The sequence below is a fragment of the Quercus robur genome, chromosome 7, assembly GCF_932294415.1.
Source record: "Quercus robur chromosome 7, dhQueRobu3.1, whole genome shotgun sequence".
In the NCBI taxonomy this organism is placed as follows: domain Eukaryota; kingdom Viridiplantae; phylum Streptophyta; class Magnoliopsida; order Fagales; family Fagaceae; genus Quercus; species Quercus robur.
The window spans coordinates 20,101,668-20,117,513 of record NC_065540.1 but is presented as its reverse complement, the minus strand read 5'-3'; the positions used below and the strand labels follow the sequence as shown (position 1 = coordinate 20,117,513).

Below are 15,846 nucleotides of genomic sequence, written 5' to 3'. Positions count from 1 at the left end.
TTGGTCAATAGGTTCTAAAATGTGGGACTAGGTGGTGGTTGAAGATTTTTTTTTTTTTTTTGGATAAGGGTGGTTGAAGACTTGCTGAAGAAGCTGCATAGTTAATGGATCGGTCAAATGCAGGTTATTATTTAAAGAGGAAAAAACCCAATTTATATTCAGGAATCATTTCAGCCCATAGCTCATTGATGATCTCAGAAGGGGCTATTACGGTCTGTACAGGTAACCTCAAATTCTTTACTTAATCAAATACGTAAAAAAAAAAAAAAAAGGTACAGGAAAACTTGCTTTGCACGATAAATTGAATGACTAGGGGATTTGTTAGGACGAGTAAACAATATCTTAAAAATACAATAATGTTATACCTTCTCTTTACATATAATAATAAATCACACTAATTAAAATTTATGGTAAGACTCACTAATCGTGTGAAATGAGGGAGTATTATATATAACATTATTGTACTCTTTAGTATTGTATAGTTTTCTTGCTAGTATAAGTTTCTGATAGTTTATTTTATTGAATTTCGTGTTAATTGGACCAAAAAAAAAAAATTGATTTACCTCTTGAGGTTTAGATGATAACCCAATGGCATTGGAATACTTTATACTAGTTTATATTATCTCATGTTTATGTTTGAATTCCACCTCCCCCTAGGTACATCGATTCACAACATAATGGTTGAGGAGAAAGCAAAATTTGATATGTTTTTTGGACACTACAGTTTGGACAATAAATTTTGATAAATTTTCATATGTTCCTAACTCTTTTTGAGGGTAAACAGATCTTACTGTTGCTCAAACCATTAATTGATTATCCTTATCCCTTTTGCATAATCAACACCCTCTGAACACCTATTTGGCACTTCTCCTAACTATAGTTAGCTTAGAGACTTTGTTTGTGCCTAGTTTGTCATCCTCCAACTCACGAGTGCAATAAACTACAATCATACATTCTCAATATATGTTGCTTTTTAGGTTACAATCTTGAACAAAGAACAGGTATAGATGTTACAACTTATAACCAAATGACTTAGGCTTTTGTCATGTTGTGTTATGGAAACATAAGATGCTCCATACCTTTCCTATTCCACAATTTCAATCTTTTGTTGATCTCTTTATTTGAGTCTCATTTTTTATGGGGAAAAAAAAAAAAAAAAAAAAAAAAAAAAAAAAAAAAAAAAAACATCTATAGAGGCAATTGCTCCTACTTTTGGGAGAGCCCTAGTCATATATATATATATATATATATATATATATATATATATATATACCCAATATGAGGAATTTGATAATACGGGAGGGGGAGGGGGGGCCTAGCATATTCAAAAATGCCCGCCCCCCTCTATTTTAATGTCAAAATTTTGAATAAATTTCTGGTAATGGTCCCTCCCCCTTCAATTAAAAAAATTACAAACACTCTTTAATTTATTGTTGTCTAATTTATTTTCCTTTTAATATTGGCTTTTTGTCATATATCATTAATTTTTGTTGGGAAATTTAGACCCCAGTTGATAGAATTAACAAATTTTAAATCCAAGTTGTTAATTAGATTTATTATGAATAAACCTTATTAAAACAAACAAATATCAATATCATGTACAACGAAATAGTAAATAAGACAAGATATGATAACCCATGAAAACTAATGAAACAAACTAGTTTCACAGTAAAAAACTTGGAGGGGAAACCTTCCCAAAAAGTAATTCACTATAGTAAAGAGAAGTTTCAGATCTAGTACAAAACCTTTGTCCCTAAACTCTACAATCCCCATAGATGAACTTACAGCAGAAACCTTCTACTACTTCAGAACCTCTAAACTCTTTAATATATGAACGCCACCCTTTTGCACAGATCCCAGTATGTGACTAACTCCAGCAACTTGAAGAAGGTTGTTGGCTACAAAGTTTTTCACTTCATGCACAATGAAGATCAAGAAGTACTTGGTTACAAAACTCTAAGGCACAAAAGATGCAGTAACTTCTTGCAAAGAGAATAAGACACTGGGTCACTTTTTGCATGTGTTCTCCATGTATAACAACCTTTAAAATAAGTCTTTTATATATATATATATATATATATATATATATATATAGGTTTGTGAAAAAAGAAACCCTACACATACATGTTAGCTAGGGCCAAAAATTAGATTTGAAATTCCTAATTTCGTAGACCTCGACAGATTTAGCTTCTGTCGAGCTTCTATCGAGCTTTGTTCTTAAATCTCGATAGATATTGTTTTTGTCGAGGTATCTATCGAACTTTAATGAATAGTTTTTCTTCACTTCTTTCTTGGTCAAATCTTTATGAATTTAATACTTGACTTGAATTCTTATTTCTTGAAGTACTAAACTCATCCTGCATCTACCCAATTACAAGTAAAGTGCATTTTGTCAAAAGATTAACCAATTACATAAAATATGTCCTTAACAATTTTAATTAAGAGCATTTAAAGCAAACATTTATTTATAAAAATAAATAAGTAAATTTATCTCTTTAGCATGAAAAAATTCCAAAAATAAAGTCATGCATTTATATTGAGAGAATTAAGGATACCGGAATATAATGATTCATTTAGTTTGGCCCCCCTTGAGAAAATTTCTGGCTCTGCCATTGAATTAAACTACTTCAAACCTTCACTAGTTCAGTCAGGTAAGAGGGTAGAACCTCCATCATCACACATTCAGTATTTAAATTGTTATCATGCATTAGCAACTTTACACAAATCTCACTCATTATGTGAGGCCTCATTATTTAGCCCTTTGGGGTAACAAGCATCAACATTGGTGGTGCCAAAAATTTAGCAATTTGGCACCACAAAAAGCCACTTATCTATTTTAACTTACTATTTCACAACTCACTCGCTCTTATTTTCACGTCAAAGTTAAACACTAATCATTTATTTATTATTTTTTCTCTCTCTTAATCTCTATCTCTTTGTCTTCTCTTCAAACTAAATCCATTCACAACATCACCACCAGCCACAATCCACCATCTCAAACTCAGCCACCATCAACCATTGATCCACCACCACAAACCCAGTCACGATCCACCACAAAACCTGTTAACCAAGAAAAAACCAAAATAAAATCCATTAACCTCAAAATCAAAACCCATTCATCAACAGAAAACCCATTTGCCTCACGCTCAAACTTAGAGCTGCAACCAAAAACGACGTCGTCGTAGTTGGTGGCAATAGTGAAAATTTCAGTTTCAACTTCGATTCATTCCTCTCTATCGAGTTCGCCTCATGCCATTGACGCCTCACCAATTTCAACTCACCTCATGCCATTGAGTTCGAAGAAGGCGATGCTGGTGGAGTTGCTTGGGAATAGGGTTTGGGCATGGTGGTGGATTGCGTTGTGGGCAAGATGGCTTGGCGAGAAGGTGACTGGGAGAGAGATGGGTCGGCAATGGGGCTTGGGGCGACAAGAAGGAACAAAGATGGTTGACTAAATAGAAAGCTTAGGTGAGCTGCGAGTTGAGGAAAAAGGATAAATCAGAAAAGGGTAGGGGAGATGGAGGACTGGGCTTGGTGGGTGAGAGTGGAGGAAGAGAAAGCTTGGATGAGATTGTGAAGAGAGTGAGTGGAACTATGGAGTGAAGGGGAAAAAAAAGAAAAAGAAAAAAGGAAATAAATATTATTTTAATGGGAGAAAGAATAAAATATATTATTTTCTTTTAACATTTGAGCTACAATGCACAACTATAGATGGTTATGCATTGTAGTTGAGTAGTTAAAATTTTTACGTATACCACCTCCAATGTAGCACACTTTTTGTATATTGTGGTGTTAAAAATAGCAATTTAGTTTTTTAGCACCACCAATACTAATACTCTAATGAATGAACAATTGGATACACGTGCCAAAACTCAGACATTGGACCAGGTGATTTGCCTCAAGGGAGTCATATTATTAAAGTGAGTTTAGAACACCTAAACTTACAAAGATATATCTTTTTAGTGTTACAAGGCTCGTCTTGAAGCCAAATGTTTAACTTAGGAATTACTGAATTAAATATTGACAATGAGAAGATGTCTGTCTCTATTGCTCATTATCCTTTGTTGACACTCTTATTACCGTTGTCATCTCTTTTCATTTTGATTTTTTTTTTTAATACAAGATAGAAATTTTACTCTAACCTAACCTAAGTGTATATGTGTATGAAGCTCCCTCTTAGAGACTTGAACCTTGACCCTTACCCCCCACACCGCACAAGCACTTATACTTGTTGAGTAACCATCACACCAAGGGTGCGCAGTAGTCATTTTGATATTTTTTAGATGTATGTGAAGAATGTCAGTTTACAAAAATTTTATTTGACAGGATAAACAAGAGTGGAGAACACTTTATAGAAAAACTGCAATAGGGTAAGCAAGTACAAGGCTTAAACAAATTCATAAACTGTTACAAATGAATCACATGGAATTACAAAAGTACATAAGAACCCGATTGATGACAAAGCAGTCAATTATTACGTAATAATATGCACCAACTGTGAGTGGTGAGTGTACGTTCACCTATTTGGAAGCATTACCAAGCCCAAAGTTATTTCGCAAAAAGGCAATTAGTTTGTCTCTAGGAGGTAGATTTTCCTTGATGGCACTGACACCCACAAACTCATTAGCCCAATTGCAAAGTTTGGGAAATTTCTCCTTTGTCAACAACTCTACCCCCAGAACCTTCTTCAAAAATTACAACCTTGTAGCCTATGATGTTAGCAGCAATGTCTAGCAGTCCTATAGTCTCTCCACCAAATACCTCTGTTCCTTGAGCTCATTTTCTAGAAATTGTAGAAGCTCAGATGCTTCTTCCACAGCTTTCTCACGCTCTTTCTCTTCACACGAGCAAGATTTCCATCTTGCAGGCAAGCACTATTAAAAGAAAATAGAGAAAACTCAAATTTTAGTGCGAGTTACAGTTTTTCTCCTTTTCTCTTAATTGATAATTTATATCTCTATTCTCCAACGATTGTTTATAAAATTAAAAAAAAAAAAAAAAAAACCAAATAAAAAACAAGCTCGCGGACACATAGTTTATGGAATCTTTGGCTGCAATGCACGCAGGGGTATTTGCTTTTGAATGATTTATCTTTAACATACACAATTTTAACTGGAAATTTACTACCACTGACAACCGAGGTTGTGAAACTCAATAAGATTACCAAAAATAAAAACAACAGAAACTAGAATCATAATTTATAAGCCACTTGAGAAACCGCTATTTGATTGGAGAAGGGCTATTTTCATTTAAAAATTGATTAATATCATGGTTGTTGGATTAAGATAACTTGACCCCAGTTAATTAATTCAATTACCCAAGTTGATTAATTAGGTTCAATTTCATGCAAATCGTGGAGGCATCGACAAATCACAAAAAAATAAATAAATAAAAGCAACGGAAAATAAATTTGACACAGTGATTTGTTGACAAATGGGGAAAAATCGCAAGGCAAAAATTTTACTGAGTGATTTTAAGGTCACAACTCCCAAGAATCTACTAATCAACAATCAAGACGTTACAAGTATAAGGAATCGTACCAACTACCCTTACCCTATCTCGAAATACCAACCTACAATTGAACCTTCGCTCTAATACCCAATTGGACTTGATTTTATAGTAGCCTTCTTTCCCTTGATGCACAAACCTCCTATTTGTGACTAACCCTTTGCATGGATTCCAAGTACGTGACTAACTCCAGCAACTTGAACAAATGTTGTTGGCTGCAAAGTTCTTCACTTCATCAACAATGAAGATCTGGAAGCACTTAGTTACAAAACCCTATGGCATACAAACGCAATAATTTCACACGAAGAATATAAGTCTCTTGGTCTCTGTATCCGTGTGTAACGGCCTTTAAAATAAGCTTTATATATGTCTAGGGTTATGAAAAAAGAAACTCCAAACAAATATACAAGATTGGGCCGAATTTAAGATCTGAAAATTCTAAAATCGTAAATCTCGATAGATCGAGCTGTTGTTGAGCTATCTATTGAGTTTCACATTAAGTCTCGATAACAGGCATCTATTAAGCTATCTGTCGAGACTTAGTGAATAGCTTTTCTTCACTTGTTTCTTGGATCAATTTTCATGTTTTTAATAATTGACTTGAACAACATGTTTCTTGAAGTACTAAACTCATTTTAGATCTACCCAATTACAAGTTAAGTGTATTTTGTCAAAGAATTATCCAATTACAACAAAATATGACCCTAGCAATAGTAGTTTAAATTAAATATTAGTACAATATCTTATAAAAGAAAAATTATAAATTTAAAATACATCCAATACTATGATCATTTAAAATTTAAAAGATATTTTTTTACATTACTAAATCCAATAAATAAAATTTTAACTATAATTTGTTTAGGACATGACAAATTTATAATTTAGAATAGCTTAATAGTAAATGATATTTACCTTCTCGTTTATGAACTTGGCCTAGAATTGAGCATTGGCTCTCTCATAAGGATCTTTGGGCAAGATGGGATGGTCTTTCCAAGTCTCATCAATGTATTCTAGAATAACAAGTGACTCAGCTAAAGGCTTTCTGTTGTGTACAAGCACGAGAATCTTCTTGTGAACTGGGTTGTATTTGAGGAGGGAAGTTACGCCTTGAGCACCTCAATGGCGTGAGCTACACACAGCTGCTAGAATCTAAAGGAAAGGGGGACACTCTCTGATGTACTGTACTGATCACCAAGCGCTACCCTGAGAGAGATTCTAGTCACTTCCTATTTTGGATAGTACCTTGCTTGGGCAACACAGTAGACACGTGTAGCTCCCCCTTTGGCTTGAGGAAGAAACAAAACCCATGATCATAGCTTCCTACAACCATGACATGTGTTGTCCTTCCCCACATACCTCCTCCAAGCAGCTGAGCTTTTTTCTCTCTTCCAGCGGACAAATGTGTACTATTGATTAGTTGTCATCTAGGATTTGCAAACACTAATAGAGTGTTGCCACCTGCCTTTGTATACCAGGTGTTCTTCCATGTACTATAAAAGGATATGTACACTAGTCATTCTAGGTATCGGCAAATATACGAGGAGTAAGGTAGAAAAGGACAAGAAGAAATGACAAAAGCTGACACTGAATAGAGAATAAAAAATGTATTTTTGGTCTCATTGAAAAGGAATGTAATATTCTTGCAAGAGGAAGGACACCAAATCCTTGCTCCTCACCATGGTTTTTCACCCCTTTGTCATGGGTTTTTCACATTGTTAAGGACATATTTTGTGTAATTAGCTAATCTTTTGACAAAACGCACTTTACTTGTATTTGGGTAGATCTAGGATGTGTTTTGTACTTCAAGAAACATGTTGTTCAAGTCTAGTATTAAAGTCATGAAGATTTGACCAAGAAACAAGTGAAGAAGGGCTATTCATTAAAGCTGGATAGATAGCTCGACACCTACAGAAAGATAGCTCAACAGCTGCTCGACAGATAGCTATCTATCGAGATTTAATGAATGAAACTCGACACATTCTCAATCGATCAAGGTATCTATCAAGGTTACAGGAATTCAGATTTTCAGATCTGATTTTTGGCTCATGTTTTTGTGTTTTTGTAGGGTTTCTTTTCTCACAATCCTAAACATATATAAGGCTTATTTTAGAAGCTGTCACATAAGAGAATACAAGATGAACATATGCAAAAAGTGACCGATACCTTATTCTCTCTGAAAGAAGCTACTGCGTCTTTGCGCCTTAGGGTTTTGTAACCAAGTGCTTCTTGATCTTCATTGTTGATGAAGTGAAGAACTTTGCAACCAACAATTTTCTTCAAGTTGGTGAGTGAGTCACATACTGGGAGCTGTGCATCATTTGTTAGTCACGTACTGAGATTCGTGCAAAAAGGGTGGCGTTCATATATTAAAGAGTTCAGAGGTTCTGAAGCGGTAGAAGGTTTCTGCTGTAAGTTTATTTACGGGGATTGTAGAATCTAGGGACAGAGGTTTGTACTAGATCTGAAACTTTTCTTTACTATAGTGGATTGCTTTTTGGGAAGGTTTCCCCCTAGGTTTTTTACTGTGAAACTAGTTTGTTTCATTGGTTTTCCTAGGTCATCATATCTTGTCTTATTTATTTTTCCGATGCATGATTTTGACATGATATTGATGTTTGTTTGCTTTAATAAGTTTTTATCAATAATAAATCTAATTAACAATTTGGATTTAAAACTTGTTAATTCTATCAACCGGGGTCTAAATTTTCCAACACACGTAATTTCTTGTCTTTTTCTCTTTATTTAGTTTTACTCTTGTTCTTCCTTGTCTTTGTTGGTAGAGAAACACTATTATAAATCTTTTTCAAAATGGTGTTTAAGTGTGCTCTAGTTATGGTTTAGAGGTTTTCTCAAAGTAATCTCTAAAAATCTAATTTACACATACACGTGTTACCTATGGGTCTCTCGTATACCATCCTTCGGTATCATGCGTCAACTATGCACGCTCATCCATGAGAACCTTGTGCCAAATCATTAATCTAGCATCATTAACAATACTTCTTTGTTGCCACACACCACCATGAGATCTAATACCACTTTATTGAGGAGAGAACACATTGGGAAGTTTCAAATCATCTCAAGTTGTCATATATAAGTAGAGACCTCATGGGGGAAAGTATGAGGTTTTCCCATGTGACACTTTATATGAATAGTTTTTTATTTAGCCTTTCACCTCACCTCATCTTCTTATCCATGTCTAGTTTAATCCATAAATGCAAAAGATTAAGAGATTTGGTTTTACTCTCTTGTCCAACTTCTTGAACTCTTCCACGTTTAATTTCATAAATGAAAATTTTTCTCTATTCAATGTTTGCCTTTCATATTATAACACTTGTTATTTTATATATTCCAGTTTCACAAAATATCAAATGGCCAAAAAGAAGGGAGAGAGAGAGAGAGTCAATGTCAATAAAAGTATGAAATTGGTTTTGATTTTAGGTGCATATGATCTAAATTTCTCAACAACATTGTCAAAGCTTGATACAACGGTTCAACTAGTTGGGGTTTCTAAAATGCATGTTTATTTATATTTTTAATCTTTGTAATTAATTGAGGTACTCAGTTATATGTAAAATTAAACTTGCGATATGAAATAGTACAATTTTACATCTCTCTATTCAATTGTTGTTATATTTTTTTATCTCTTGACATGTATATATAGTTTTGCAAATTAAAAATTATAAACCTTAAATCTTAGATGTTTAGCCTTCAAGAGTTCACATGTTTTCTTTTTAAAAATAAAATAAATACTCCTTAAAAAAAGAAAAAGAAAAAGAATTAATAAGAATTTTTATATTGAAAACGTCAAATGTCAGAATCAAGTGGCATTTTTAGGGTATATTGATTATGGTTACTTATGGATATATTGTATTACAATTTCTTTTTCTTCATTATTGCACATCGCGCCAAACATCTGCTAGTTATATTGTTATTATAACATACTAGTCGTTAACCCGTGCTACACACGGAAACCTACCTGTTTGTGAGGTAGACTAAAATAATTTTATAAAATCCTAAATTGATTAAGAAACTACACTATTACATGATTTGCTCTTGTATGATTTCAATTTGTGTTACAATTTGATGAAGAAGTCATTGCTTGAACATGTAATGGCTTACAAAAAATTTGTAAAATAACCAAGAGATTTTAATATATTGCACGGATTTACACTAACTACTCAGGAATACCATATAAAAATGCATATTTAAACATTAAGAGAAAAAAAAATCCTAAATTGTACTCACATAAAGTAAATCCATATTCAGGAATATTATTCTAATTTGTAAATTTATAATATTATATAACATTAACTTTTATTTTAATGTTTGCATGGATTTTGTTATTTTCAAGGATGAAATTTCAGATATTAAAAATTCTAAAAGACCAAAAAATATTAAAGAATCAGATAATTCACTGCTTTGAAATTATTGAAACAAAACAAAATATATATGACTAAACAATAGAGAAATATAGAAGAAAGATGGGTTACATTCAAAATAATAATTCATGACTATAACTATTGAAAAGAATCAAAAGATTTAGAGCCTACAAATTATAGATTGTGTGTGTGTGTGTGTGTGTGTGTGTGTGTGACTACACAACAGAGATATATAAGAGAAAGATGTATCACAATCAAAATAATAATTCAGATATTAAAACTTTTGAAAAGCCAAAACATATTAAAGAATCATAAGATTTACTTCCTATAAATTTTTGAAATAAAACAAAATGTATATGATTACACAATAGAGAGATATAAAAGAAAAATTGATTACCTTCAAAAGAATAGTACATGGTATAGTCATTGAAATCTGCTAAACATGTTCAAATATTGTAAAAACTAACACAAATTTAGATGTTAAAACTTTCAAAATGCCAAAAAAGATATATGATTAAAGAATAAGTTATTGAAACAATTCAAAAAATATATGACTATTCAAAAGAGAAATATTAAAAAAAAAGAAAAAAGAAAAATGTATACGAACCCATAAAGCAGTAAGTTTTAAATTTTAACCGGTCTAAACTTTAAACGATGAAAAATTTTTAACGGGTCTAAACTTTAAACAATGAAAAAAAAAAAAAAAAAATCATATGCAGTCACAGACGTAAAGTTTGGTGGTTCATGTACAAAAATCAATTTTTTTTAAAATAAATTACAAACCATAAAACATTTTTTTTTTTTTTTAACAAAGTAGAGGAGAAGAAAATATTGGAGTGACAGAGAAGGGGATACCAAATTATTTATTAATAATAAAAATAATAATAAATTAAAGATTTTCTAGAAAGTAGACAAATCTCAATATATGAAAATTTTAATCAAATAATCAATTACTTTAAAAAAAAAATAATGATCAATCTTTTTGCTTAGCCCAAAAAATCATGTTATATTTCTTTTCTTTTTTTCTAGTTTAATAATAGTTATATATATATATATATATATATATATATTACAATGTTGTGTAGTATAATATATATTATTTTAATAAGAAATAAAGAAGAAGGAGGAGTCATACCTGGCCACCACTTCAATTGATGAAAACATCAGATTTTAACCACACACGTGATGCACATTCTCTTGGAATGCAAAGAGAGGAAGAAGTTGAGAATAGAGTCATAGATGGGTAGAGCTGATTGCAAATGTGTGATATTATAATTTTTTAAGGATAAAAAGAAAAGTTATTTTGCTTTGAAGATTGCTGCACGTAGTCCCTTTCTTCAATTCAGTCCAAAGTAAGTCATAGAAGTTTTGTAAGGATGAAGGAGGAAAAATTAGAGAAGAGAGAGGATGGGGAGAAATAGTTTTTTGTGTGTGTGATTTTGCGTTGATTTTAGAATTGGATTTATCTATCTATCTATCTATATATATATATATATATATATATATTGGGGTTTGCACTGCTTTTCTAGTGTTCATGATTAACCTCGCAAATTTGGAGATAAATTATCAACATTTGAGTTTAAGTTTAAGTTGGACTTGTTAGAGAGACAGAGTTTCACTCCTTGTTAAGTTTGGACTTTAGTTGTTGATGTCAAAGATTAGTCCTCCTCGGGTTGAAGTTGATATTGTTAATTAAAAAAAAAAAGTTGAATAATTTTATTTAAAAAAAATGATAATGATGTGGCAAGTTCTGGAGAGGTTAACAAAAGGTAAAAGACTTTGGTTTTATATATATTATAAAAGGACACAACCAATCCAAAATTTTAAGCTTATGAGTTTGGATTCAACTATGTTATATTAATCACTCACTTTTTTTATTGTTATTTAATGTGAGATTTCACTCACACGTATATGTCTAACAGTTCAAAAATCATAAAGTCGTACAAGAAAAATATCAAAAGTGAGAGCCAAATAAAGGAGATTATTATCACAAACATGTGATATATTCTCCAAAGAAAACATCTTTGAATCTTCTTTAAAGAAGACATAATTAAGCCTGTGTTCTATTTCCATAGAGATAGCTTAACAAGTAGCATTTAGTTCACCTAATGAGGGGTTTGAAGGAAGAAACACTTTGGAATAGGCAAAAATGATATCCCCTTTGTCATTTCTCCAAACTGCCATAGCTAGGGAAATTTTGGGCCAAATGGCAACATCATAGTTTACCTTGTATCGACCCGATTGTAGAGGAGTCCAACTTGAAGATTCCATTGAATGCAAATATTCACTAATACAATTTTTTTAAAAAAATATATAAATATATATATATATATATATATGTAAGGACACAATTTGTAGTGACCCCAAAATGATATTTGGTTCATACGTTTAAGGGCCCAAACAATATCATTTGTAGAGCGTGGGCTTGAAATGCTAGGCCTGGGTCACCGAACAGCGGTTAGCCATGGTTTCTATGGAAATTTACATGAAGGTGAACCTAACGTGTCTAACAAGACCTTCTTCTGATGCGGCATGAGTGGTTCCGGTCTTTAGACCTCGTCCGAGGAGCCTAGTGTTTTTATTCTTCTCCTCTTTTAAGACTTCATGGTCTGGGAGACCCCCCCCCCCTTTTCCATTGGTTCTTTTTTCCTTTTATACTAACATTTACCCTCCTTCCAGTGTCCATGTGTAAGCTCCACTTTCTGTCAGACGCAGAGTTCTTTATTGCAGTATTGGCAACTTTTTCACTTGGCCTGTTCCTGCACTGAGCTTGTCCTTTCCTTTAAGGGCTCTATGGGGTGCCGAGCATAAGATCGTCATCGGCCATATCCTTAGGCCTTTTTCGGACTTTCATTATGCGTCCTCGGCAATAGCTCTCCTCATCTCAGGCCTTGGGCCCTAATGTAAAGTGGGTCGGGGCCACAAATTCTCTGGCCCCACAATAACCCCTCAAAATCCTACTACCCGACCTCTTGGTTGGGAAGGAGGGTTTTGGTATTGTTGGGCCCCCATCATGGCTTGTCCAGCTCTGCCCTTCATTAATGTCGGTGTCTCTTCATTTGCCTGGGAGGTGCGCCGGATTATGAGACATTCCTTTAGATTTACTCACGCGGCGTCCTCGCCGTTTCAGTGTTCGAGGTGCGTCTTTAATATGTCCCTTTCACAAGGCCACCCAAACCCTATGGTTGTAGATGGTGTTGGGAGTTGAGTAGAAACTGTCTCGTCTGTAGCACTTCTTGGAAATCTGCGTAAATTAAATGCCGCCAACTTGCCCTCCATATAAGAAGCAGGGTAGGGAGTCATTCCCTTTACGTATAGATCCTTCAGTCCCTTTAAATTCCTAATCCTTCAGCTGTGTTCAAAGTTTTCATCGCCAGTGCAATTAAACCTTAGAGTGATATGTTTGAGGTACGAATGGGGGTGAAGGAACCACACCCACTCCAGAGGCACTGGGTCCTTCTGAGACTTGAGATGGCGTGGCCAGGACAGGGGAGACACAGACTCAAGACGGTTCTCCGCTTTCACAAGGTGGGAGCGATGCCTCCATCTCTTTCAGTCAAAATCCGAAGCAGGTGCTGGTCGCGTCAGATTTTTGGTGCGACAGCAGTGGGGTTTCTCGTCGTCAGTACCATCCGCTCTCTTTCGAGCGTTGCTAATATGACACCTGCGTGTTAGGAGTCAGAGCTGATGCAGGGATTAAGCATCCCTGCTTCTTCCTCTCTTCCTTCACTGGTGCCTCTTTCCACCTCCGCTTCTTCTTCTTTCCCATCACCGGTGTTAGGTTCTAAAGTGTAGGACTTTATGTATTTAGAACTCTAAATTGTATTGTTGGCAAACCATGATCAAAACAATGTGTTTAGAAGTGTTTAAAGCTAGCTCAAAGTTGTAAGTCAATGTAAAGTTGGAATCGAGTGTAAAGCAGAAAGCAGTGTGGCTTTCGGCCTGGCTCGATCGATCGAAGCTTAGGCTCGACCGATCGAACGTCGGACAGATTGCTTTTCTGCAGAATTTTCCAACTCAGCCCTAGTTGTTTTAAAAAGTTTTTAGGGTTTCTTATTTGTCCTAAGTATAAAAGGCAAACCCTAGCCACGTTTTAGTATTGCTCATATTGCGGTTTGTGTAAATCTCTTGTGAGATCTAGAGGAGGTTTCCTTTATACAAACTTAGGGTTTTCAAGGAGGAGATATTCTCTACACCTTGATGATCAAAACAGTTGCTGCCATTAAAGCTTAAAGAATACACAAGCGGGAGTGCTTGTAGCTAGGTCAAATCCTTCCCAGGTTTTTACCGGTTTGGTTTCCTAGGTGATCATATCGTGTGTTATTTATTTTCCGCTACTTTGCATGATTTGATCTTTATCATTGTGATAACCTAGACTTGCTTAATTGGACTAAGTAACAACTTGGCTAATTACCTAGGTTTAATCAATTGTTTAAGGGGTCTAAAAACTGTCAAGTGGTATCAGAGCGGGTTGCTCTTTTTTTTTTTTTTTTTTTTTGATCTTTTGATCTAAGAGCTGATCCTTGACCCCTGTTGTCATGGATAATTTGAATTGTATTTCTGATCATGTTTCTGCTCATGCTTCTGTTGATTTTATTGATGCCTGTGAAACTCTTCGTAAGGAATTATTGAAATCTATGAAAATTGCTAAGAAATTCAAGGAAGAGTTAAAATTGGCTAATCTTGAAAAAGAGGAATTGATTGTTAGATTAGATGAATCTAATAAAAAGAATGAATTTTTGAGAAATCAAATTTCCTCTTAAGATGAGAAGATGAAAAGCTTGGAACAAGAGTTAGTTGAATCTAAAGCTAAAATTGAAAATTTGACTAGTACCAAGCCTGCTGTTGATAACAGAAGTATTTCTGTTTCTCTTAAGCCTAAAACTGAGAAAGTTTATATCCCTCCTTTTTAAGAGGAATAATAAAGAAAATGCTTATTTTGCTAGGTTAGACAAAGGTAAAAGTTCTGATGTAGACGCTGAAATTTCTAAACCTAAGTCTAAACCTACTGTTAGAGAGCATAATAAATCTGTTTTTGTGCCTACCTGTCACTTTTGTGGTGTAGTTGGTCATATTAGACCAAATTGTTCTTTGTTGAGGCAAAAACCAAAATCTGAGACTAGACTTGTTGTTAGGAATACTGATGTTCCTAAATTTGTTCCTGTTTGTCACTTTTGTGGTGTCTCCGGTCACATTCGTCCTAATTGTCATAAATTAAAATTTAAGCATTCTGTGTTTCAATCTAGGATATGTGATGATATTTCTCCTGCCATAAGTCCATATAAATTGTTTCATATTATTTTGAAAAATTTAAGCTTGTTGGCTTGTGAAAGGAATTTGCAGGATTTTAGTCTTTTTCAGAAGATTGGTGTAATCCCTCATATACACTCTACTTCACATGGATTTTCACCTACAAAGTTGAAGACTCGTGCTATATTGGTGAGAAAAGATTCTCCAAGGTGAGTGTTGTTAACTTGTTCCTGATTTAATTCTTTCAATTGTTTATGGACATGTTTTGTTTTTGTTTTTGGTTGTTTTGTTTTTTAGATTGGTTTTTATTAAAAAAAAAAAATCCAAAAACATTGAAAAATTTCAAAAAGACAAAAATATTTTATTTTATGTCTTGCTTTATTTGTTTTGAGGATTACATGAATTATGATATCTCTCTTGATTTAGAACATGCTTGACATTGTGGAGAAACTTGAAAGCTGTTTTTGATTTTATGTGAGTATGTACTAGTTTGTACATGTACTCAAGGGTTAATTACGAAATTGATATTTCTTGTTTGTGTACCCTCTATAGCTTAGTTAATCACTGTCATGCATTGCATTTGCATTATTCATTTAGCATAATGTGTGCTTTTTGTTTTTTTTTTGTCATAAATTTTTTTAAAAACCAAAAAGATTTTTGTGTTTTGTATTTCACATCTTGGATTTATAATCAAGGATTGGCCATATTA

At 33.7% G+C, this 15,846-nt stretch overlaps 1 pseudogene; it reads right to left on the bottom strand.

The window, feature by feature from the left end:
- Window positions 1-4,511: 4,511 nt before the first annotated feature.
- On the bottom strand, window positions 4,512-6,838 carry LOC126691138 (probable glutathione S-transferase; annotated as a pseudogene).
- Between the last annotated feature and the right edge of the window lie 9,008 nt (window positions 6,839-15,846).